The sequence below is a fragment of the Choloepus didactylus genome, chromosome 1 (genome assembly GCF_015220235.1).
Source record: "Choloepus didactylus isolate mChoDid1 chromosome 1, mChoDid1.pri, whole genome shotgun sequence".
Taxonomy (NCBI): Eukaryota; Metazoa; Chordata; class Mammalia; order Pilosa; family Megalonychidae; genus Choloepus; species Choloepus didactylus.
The window spans coordinates 192071527-192080959 of NC_051307.1; positions in this window are offsets into that span (position 1 = coordinate 192071527).

The window sequence follows — 9433 nt, forward strand, 5'->3', positions numbered from 1 at the left end:
CAAAGCTAAACACCCCTACCATCATCACATCTCTCCAAGCAATTTTTTGGTCAAAGAGAAAATACAAACCAAAATCACTATATTTTGAGAAAACAAATTAAAACATTGCCAGTCAGATGGGATACAGTTAAAGCCATGTTGAGATGAAAGTTAATGGCCTCAAATCCTTATATCAATAAAGAAAAGAATGAAATCACATGACATAAGCACCCAAGTCAAAAATAATTAAAAAATAAACAATGAAATAATCCAAAGAAATGCAGAAAGGAATTAATGAATATAAAATAAAAAATTAATGAAATAGAAGAAAGTCTAATAAATAAATACGAAGATTTTTCTTTATAAAAATCTATGTAAAAGAAAACTACTAGTTGATATAATCAAGAAAAAAAGAGAAAGCACATATATGCAACAAAAAAATGTTATGGGGGAAAGAGTGACAAAAGCAGAAGAAACTAAAGTAGTCAAAATGGATCACTTTCCTTAACTCTGCATACTTTGAAAATCTGGGTGAAATGGAAATGAAAACTATTTGTGGTTCTCCAAATGCCCGATGCTCTGTCACCTGTGCAACCTAGCTCATGTTATTTCCTTCTTCATGGAATAGTCATCTCATCTTTCTGCCCATGAAACTGAAATAATTTTTTAAAGTATACATCTGTCTTAGTCCTGGCTGCTATGTAAACACTCTACAATGGGTTGCCTTAAACAAGAAGAATTTGTCTCACAGTTGCAGAGACTGGAAGGCTTGTTTCCCGCCAAGGTCAGTAGTGTCTGGCAAGCTGGCAGTCCTTTGGGTTCCTTGGCTTTCCTGTCACATGATGATGTCTTCTCCTTTCTCTTCTAGGTTCCAGCTGACTTCTGGCTTTTCCCTGTGGCCTTTTCTTTAAGGCCTCCAATAATGGATGAAGACCCATCCAGATTCAGTATGCCACATCTTAACTAAAAATAATATCTTCAAAAGGTTTCTAATTACAATAGGTTCACACGAACAGGAATGGAATTAAGATTAAGAACATGTCTTTTTCTGGGTTACAGAATTCATTATACTACAATACCCCTTCCTATATTTTAAATAAATTTGAAGGGTCGGAAAGAATTTGATCACATAGGAGAGCAAGGGTTGAAGACCGAACATGACATTTTTTAGTACCTTTGTGAATGGTCCACAAGAAGTTCAAGTAATGATTTGACTGCTATATGAAAGCATGTTGCAGGTTTATCTAAAACTGAAGGAAAATGCCAAGACAATTCACATTGCCACTTGCCAACTCCAATTCATCGCCAATTGGCAACTTGCTGGATTACAAAGGGACTATGTGCAGTCAACAGCATTTATCATATTTGTCTCCATGCTTCACCACAGCACCCATGGACACTGGGGGCTAAAGGAGGAATTCATTAAAAGTCAGGGAACCTGGAAGCCCCTCTCCCAAATATATTTTACAAATTCCAGCCTTTTGCTGTACTCAATTACAAATAAATTGGCTCTGGGGTCAAAAATTGTGGGAAAACTATGAATTATATTCCATTCTTACAGAGTAACAGTACCCAATGGCATGTTAAAGGCTCCAAGGACTCTACCCATTTAAGGAAACAGGTTTCTATTTAATTTTTTTTTATTTTTTTAAATTTGTTTATTAGAGAAGTTGTGGGTTTACAAAACAATCATGCATAAAACAGGATTTCCTTACACCACCCCACCACCAACACCTTGCATTGGTGTGGAACATTTGTTACAATTAATGACAGCACTTTTTTGTAACTGTACTATTTTTTTGGCTTTTATAAAGGGGATTTATTAAATTATAAATTTACAGTTCTACAGCCATAAAACTGTCCAAACCAAGACATAAACTTGAATATACCTTCACTGGAGAAAGGCCGTTGGTGTCTGGAAAAACTCTGTCAGCTTGGAAGGCACATGGCTGGCATCTGATGATCCTCTGCTCCAGGGTTCTGGTTTCAAAGCGGCATTCTCCAAAATGTCTCTGAGCTTCTGTCTCTCTTTCCTTCTCTGGAGCAAATTCTAGGCTAGTATCTGCAAAACATTAACATCAGCAAGCATCTGGTCCTATGTGGCTCTTTTTAAAAAATTTTTTTAATTGAAATATATTCACATATTCTACAATCATCTAAAGTGTAAAACAATTGTTTACAGTATTATCATATAGTTGTGCTGTACTATTCTTTTTTAACAGTAGTTACTTTGTTCCAATTGATGAAAGATTATTAAAATAGTAGTAATAACTATTGTCCGTGGTTTACATTAGCTGTATTTTTCCCCATATGTCACCCTATTATTAACAACATATATTATTGTCGTACATTTGTTACAATTCATGAAAGAACATTTTTAGACTTGTACTTTTAATAATGGTGCATTGTCTACAGTAAGGTTCACTGTGTTAAACAATCTTATGTCTTATCATTTGATTTTTATTCCGGTAACATATATGACCCAAAGTTTCCCCCTTTAACCACTTCCAGCTGTGTAATTCAGTACTGTTAACTGCATTCACAATAATGTGCTACCATCACCACTAACCATTTCTAACACTTGACAATCAACCTAAATAGAAATGCTATACAAACTAAGCATCATCTCCCCATTCTCTTACCCCATATCTATCAGTGGTAACCTATATTCTAGATTCTAACTCTATGAGTTTGCTTATTCTAATTAGTTAATGTCAGTGAGATCATACAATATTTGTCCTTTTGTATATGGCTTATTTCAGTCAGCATATTGTCCTCAAGGTTCATTCATGTTGTCACAAGCATCAGGACTTCATTCCTTTTTATGGCTGAGTAATATTCCAATATTCCATTCACATACATTATCAAGACATGTCTTTTTCTTAATTATTAATCGTATTTTGACTCTTACAGGAATTGTAAGAATTATAAGAGTAGTGTTGTAAACTGAAGATACAGTACTATTGGGTTTTGCATTTATTCTTTTAGTTACCCTTACTGATGGTCTTCATTTCTTCATACTACACCAAGCCACTTTTTCCTGTCTTTTCCTTTCAACCTACAGAATTCCCTTTAGCAGTTCTGGTAAGTCAGGTCTTTTGTTGATGAACTCTCAGGTTCTGTTTATCTGTGAATATTTTAAACACTTCCTCTTTTCTGCACAACAGTTTTTGCTGGATAAAGAATTTTTGGCTGGCAGTTTTTCTCTTTCAGTACCTTAAATGTAGCATACCACTGGTTTCTTGCCTGTATGGTTTCTGATGAGAAATTGGAACTTAGTCTTATTGGGGATCTCTTGTATGTGATGAATCACTTTTCTCTTGCTGCTTTCAGAATTCTCTCTATCTTTGGCATTTGTCAATCTGATTAGTATGTGTCTTGGAGTAGGTCTATTAGAATTTATTCTGTTTGGAGTACGTTGTGCTTCTTGGACATGTTTATTTATTTCTTTTGTAAGAATTGGGGAATTTTCAGCCATTATTTCTTCAAATATTCTTTCTGCTCCTGTTCCCTTGTCTTCTGGGACACCCATGATGCATAAGTTTGTGTGCTTTGTGCTGTCACTCAACTCCTGAGACTCTGCTCAATTTTTTTCTATTCTATTCTCTATCTGTTCTTCTGGACAATTTCAAATGTCCCATCTTCTAGTTCGCTGTTTCTTCCCTCTGCCTTTTCAAAACTGCAGTTATATACCTTTCGTGTATTTTTAATCTCTTCTATTGTGCCTTTCATTCCCATAAGTTCTATTAAGTTTCTGTTTGTGCTTTTAAGTTCTTCTTTATTCTTACACACTGTGTTCTTAATATCCTTTTTTTTTAATCATCATTTTATTGAGATATATTCACATACCACGCAGTCATACAAAACAAATTGTACTTTCGATTGTTTACAGTACCATTACATAGTTGTACATTCATCACCTAAATCAATCCCTGACACCTTCATTAGCACACACTCAAAAATAACAAGAATAATAATTAGAGTGAAAAGAGTAATTGAAGTAAAAAAGAACACTGGGTACCTTTGTCTGTTTGTTTGCTTCCCCTACTTTTCTTTTTCTTTTTTTTTTTTTTTAATCATCATTTTATTGAGATATATTCACATACCACGCAGTCATACAAAACAAATTGTACTTTCGATTGTTTACAGTACCATTACATAGTTGTACATTCATCACCTAAATCAATCCCTGACACCTTCATTAGCACACACACAAAAATAACAAGAATAATAATTAGAGTGAAAAAGAGCAATTGAAGTAAAAAAGAACACTGGGTACCTTTGTCTGTTTGTTTGCTTCCCCTACTTTTCTACACATCCATCCATAAACTAGACAAAGTGGAGTTTGGTCCTTATGGCATTCCCAATCCCACTGTCACCCCTCATAAGCTACATTTTTATACAACTGTCTTCGAGATTCATGGGTTCTGGGTTGTAGTTTAATAGTTTCAGGTATCCACCACCAGCTACCCCAATTCTTTAGAACCTAAAAAAGGTTGTCTAAAGTGTGCGTAAGAGTGCCCACCAGAGTGATCTCTCGGCTCGTTTTGGAATCTCTCTGCCACTGAAGCTTATTTCATTTCCTTTCACATCCCCCTTTTGGTCAAGAAGATGTTCTCCATCCCACGATGCCGGGTCTACATTCCTCCCCGGGAGTCATATTCCACGTTGCCAGGGAGATTCACTTCCCTGGGTGTCTGATCCCACGTAGGGGGGAGGGCAGTGATTTCACCTTTCAAGTTGGCTTAGCCAGAGAGACAGGGCCACATCTGAGCAACAAAGAGGCATTCAGGAGGAGACTCTTAGGCACAAATACAGGGAGGCCTAGCCTCTCCTTTGCAGCAACTGTCTTCCCAAGGGTAAAACTTATGGTAGAGGGCTCAACCCATCAAACCACCAGTCCCCTATGTCTGTGGTCATGTTAGCAACCATGGAGGTGGGGTAGGCAAATACCCCTGCATTCTCCACAGGCTCCTCAAGGGGGCACTACATCTTTTTTTTTTTTTCCTTGTTTGTCTTTTTTCTTTTTTTTTTTTTTAACTTTCCCTTCTTTTTTAAATCAACTGTATGAAAAAAAAAGTTAAAAAGAAAACAAACATACAATAAAAGAACATTTCAAAGAGACCATAACAAGGGAGTAAGAAAAAGACAACTAACCTAAGATAACTGCTTAACTTCCAACATGTTCCTACTTTACCCCAAGAAAGTTACATAATATAGCAACATTTCAGTGAACTTGTTCCTACTACAACCATCAGAAATTAACAGACCATAGTCATTTCTGGGCATCCCCAGAACGTTAAATAGCTTATCTGTTCTTCCTGGATTATTGTTCCCCCTTCCTTAATTGCTCTCTACTGCTAGTTCCCCTACATTCTACATTATAAACCATTTGTTTTACATTTTTCAAAGTTCACATTAGTGGTAGCATATAATATTTCTCTTTTTGTGCCTGGCTTATTTCGCTCAGCATTATGTCTTCAAGGTTCATCCATGTTGTCATATGTTTCACCAGATCGTTCCTTCTTACTGCCGCGTAGTATTCCATCGTGTGTATATACCACATTTTATTTATCCACTCATCTGTTGAAGGACATTTGGGTTGTTTCCATCTCTTGGCAATTGTGAATAATGCTGCTATGAACATTGGCGTGCAGATATCTGTTCGTGTCACTGCTTTCCGATCTTCCGGGTATATACCGAGGAGTGCAATCGCTGGATCGAATGGTAGCTCTATATCTAGTTTTCTAAGGAACTGCCAGACTGACTTCCAGAGTGGCTGAACCATTATACAGTCCCACCAACAATGAATAAGAGTTCCAATTTCTCCACATCCCCTCCAGCATTTGTAGTTTCCTGTTTGTTTAATGGCAGCCATTCTAACCGGTGTTAGATGGTATCTCATTGTGGTCTTAATTTGCATCTCTCTAATAGCTAGTGAAGCTGAACATTTTTTCATGTGTTTCTTGGTCATTTGTATTTCCTCTTCAGAGAACTGTCTTTTCATATCTTTTGCCCATTTTATAATTGGGCTGTCTGTACTATTGTCATTGAGTTGTAGGATTTCTTTGTATATGCAAGATATCAGTCTTTTGTCAGATACATGGTTTCCAAAAATTTTTTCCCATTGAGTTGGCTGCCTCTTTACCTTTTTGAGAAATTCCTTTGAGGTGCAGAAACTTCTAAGCTTGAGGAGTTCCCATTTATCTATTTTCTCTTTTGTTGCTTGTGCTTTGGGTGTAAAGTCTAGGAAGTGGCCTCCTAATACAAGGTCTTGAAGATGTTTTCCTACATTATCTTCTAGGAGTTTTATGGTACTTTCTTTTATATTGAGATCTTTGGTCCATTTTGAGTTAATTTTTGTGTAGGGGGTGAGGTAGGGGTCCTCTTTCATTCTTTTGGATATGGATATCCAAGTCTCCCAGCCCCATTTGTTGAAAAGACCATTATGGCTCAGTTCGGTGACTTTGGGGGCCTTATCAAAGATCAGTCGGCCATAGATCTGAGGGTCTATCTCTGAATTCTCAATTCGATTCCATTGATCTATATGTCTATCTTTGTGCCAGTACCATGCTGTCTTGGCAACTGTGGCTTTATAATAAGCTTCAAAGTCAGGGAGTGTAAGTCCTCCCACTTCGTTTTTCTTTTTTAGAGTGTCTTTAGCAATTCGAGACATCTTCCCTTTCCAAATAAATTTGATAACTAGCTTTTCCAAGTCTGCAAAGTAGGTTGTTGGAATTTTGATTGGGATTGCATTGAATCTGTAGATGAGTTTGGGTAGAATTGACATCTTAATGACATTTAGCCTTCCTATCCATGAACATGGAATATTTTTCCATCTTTTAAGGTCCCCTTCTATTTCTTTTAGTAGAGTTATGTAGTTTTCTTTGTATAGGTCTTTTACATCTTTGGTTAAGTTGATTCCTAGGTACTTGATTTTTTTAGTTGCTATTGAAAATGGTATCTTTTTCTTGAGTGTCTCTTCAGTTTGTTCATTTCTAGCATATAGAAACATTACTGACTTATGTGCATTAATCTTGTATCCCGCTACTTTGCTAAATTTGTTTATTAGCTCTAGTAGGTGTATCGTTGATTTCTCAGGGTTTTCTAGATATAAGATCATATCATCTGCAAACAATGACAGTTTTACTTCTTCTTTTCCAATTTGGATGCCTTTTATTTCTTTGTCTTGCCGGATTGCCCTGGCTAGCACTTCCAGCACAATGTTGAATAACAGTGGTGACAGCGGGCATCCTTGTCTTGTTCCTGATCTTAGAGGGAAGGCTTTCAGTCTCTCACCATTGAGTACTATGCTGGCTGTTGGTTTTTCATATATGCTCTTTATCATGTTGAGGAAGTTTCCTTCAATTCCTACCTTTTGAAGTGTTTTTATCAAAAAGGGATGTTGGATTTTGTCAAATGCTTTTTCAGCATCTATTGAGATGATCAATTGATTTTTCCCTTTCGAGTTTTTAATGTGTTGTAATACATTGATTGTTTTTCTTATGTTGAACCATCCTTGCATGCCTGGAATGAACCCCACTTGGTCATGGTGTATGATTTTTTTAATGTGTCTTTGGATTCGATTTGCAAGTATTTTGTTGAGGATTTTTGCATCTATATTCATTAGGGAGATTGGCCGGTAGTTTTCCTTTTTTGTAGCATCTTTGCCTGGTTTTGGTATTAGATTGATGTTAGCTTCATAAAATGAGTTAGGTAGTGTTCCATTTTTTTCAATGTTTTGAAAGAGTTTGAGTAAGATTGGTGTCAGTTCTTTCTGGAAAGTTTGGTAGAATTCCCCTGTGAAGCCATCTGGCCCTGGGCATTTATTTGTGGGAAGATTTTTGATGACTGATTGGATCTCTTTGCTTGTGATGGGTTGGTTGATGTCTTCTATTTCTTCTCTGGTCAGTCTAGGTTGTTCATATGTTTCCAGGAAATTGTCCATTTCTTCTACATTATCCAGTTTGTTGCCATACAGTTGTTCATAATATTCTCTTATAATTTTTTTAATTTCTTCAGGATCTGCAGTTATGTCACCTTTTTCATTCATTATTTTGTTTATATGGGTCTTCTCTTTTTTTGATTTTGTCAGTCTAGCTAGGGGCTTGTCAATCTTGTTGATCTTCTCAAAGAACCAACTTTTGGTGATATTTATCCTTTCTATTGTTTTTTTGTTCTCTATGTCATTTATTTCTGCTTTAATCCTTGTTATTTCTTTTCTTCTACTTGGTTTAGGATTGGTTTGCTGTTCATTTTCTAGCTTCTTCAGTTGATCCATTAGTTCTTTCATTTTGGCTCTTTCTTCCTTTTTAATATATGCGTTTAGTGCTATAAATTTCCCCCTTAGCACTGCTTTTGCTGCATCCCATAGGTTTTGGTATGTTGTGTTCTCATTTTCATTCGTCTCTATATATTTAGCAATTTCTCTTGCTATTTCTTCTTTAACCCACTGATTGTTTAGGAGTGTGTTGTTTAACCTCCAGGTATTTGTGAATTTTCTAAGTCTCTGATGGTTATTGACTTCTAATTGTATTCCATTGTGGTCAGAGAATGTGCTTTGAATGATTTCAATCTTTTTAAATTTATTGAGGCTTGTTTTATGTCCCAGCATATGATCTATTCTGGAGAAAGTTCCGTGAGCACTAGAAAAGTATGTGTATCCTGGTGATTTGGGATGTAATGTCCTGTAGATGTCTGTTAAATCTAATTCATTTATCAGATTGTTTAGGTTTTCAATTTCCTTATTGGTCTTCTGTCTGGTTGATCTATCTATAGGAGAGAGTGGTGTGTTGAAGTCTCCCACAATTATTGTGGAAACATCAATTGCTTCCTTTAGTTTTGCCAATGTTTCTCTCATGTATTTTGTGGCACCTTGATTGGGTGCATAGACATTTACGATTGTTATTTCTTCTTGCTGAATTGCCCCTTTTATTAGTACGTAGTGGCCTTCTTTGTCTCTCAAAACATCCCTGCATTTGAAGTCTATTTTATCTGAGATTAATATTGCTACACCTGCTTTCTTTTGGCTGTAGCTTGCATGAAATATTTTTTTCCATCCTTTCACTTTCAGTTTCTTTGTGTCCCTGTGTCTAAGATGAGTCTCTTGTATGCAACATATTGATGGTTCATTTTTTTTGATCCATTCTGTGAATCTATATCTTTTAATTGGGGAGTTTAATCCATTTACATTCAACGTTAAAACCGTGAAGGCATTTCTTGAATCGGCCATCTTATCCTTTGGATTATGTTTGCCATATTTTTCCCTCTCTCTATTAATATCCTTTATTGTACCCATACCGAATCTCTTTAGTACTGAACCTTTCTCCAAGTCTCTCTGTCCTGTCTTTGTTTCTCTCTCTGTAGGGGTCCCTTTAGTATCTCCAGTAGGGCAGGTCTCTTGTTAGCAAATTCTCTCAGCATTTGTTTGTCTGTGAAAAATTTAAGCTCTCCC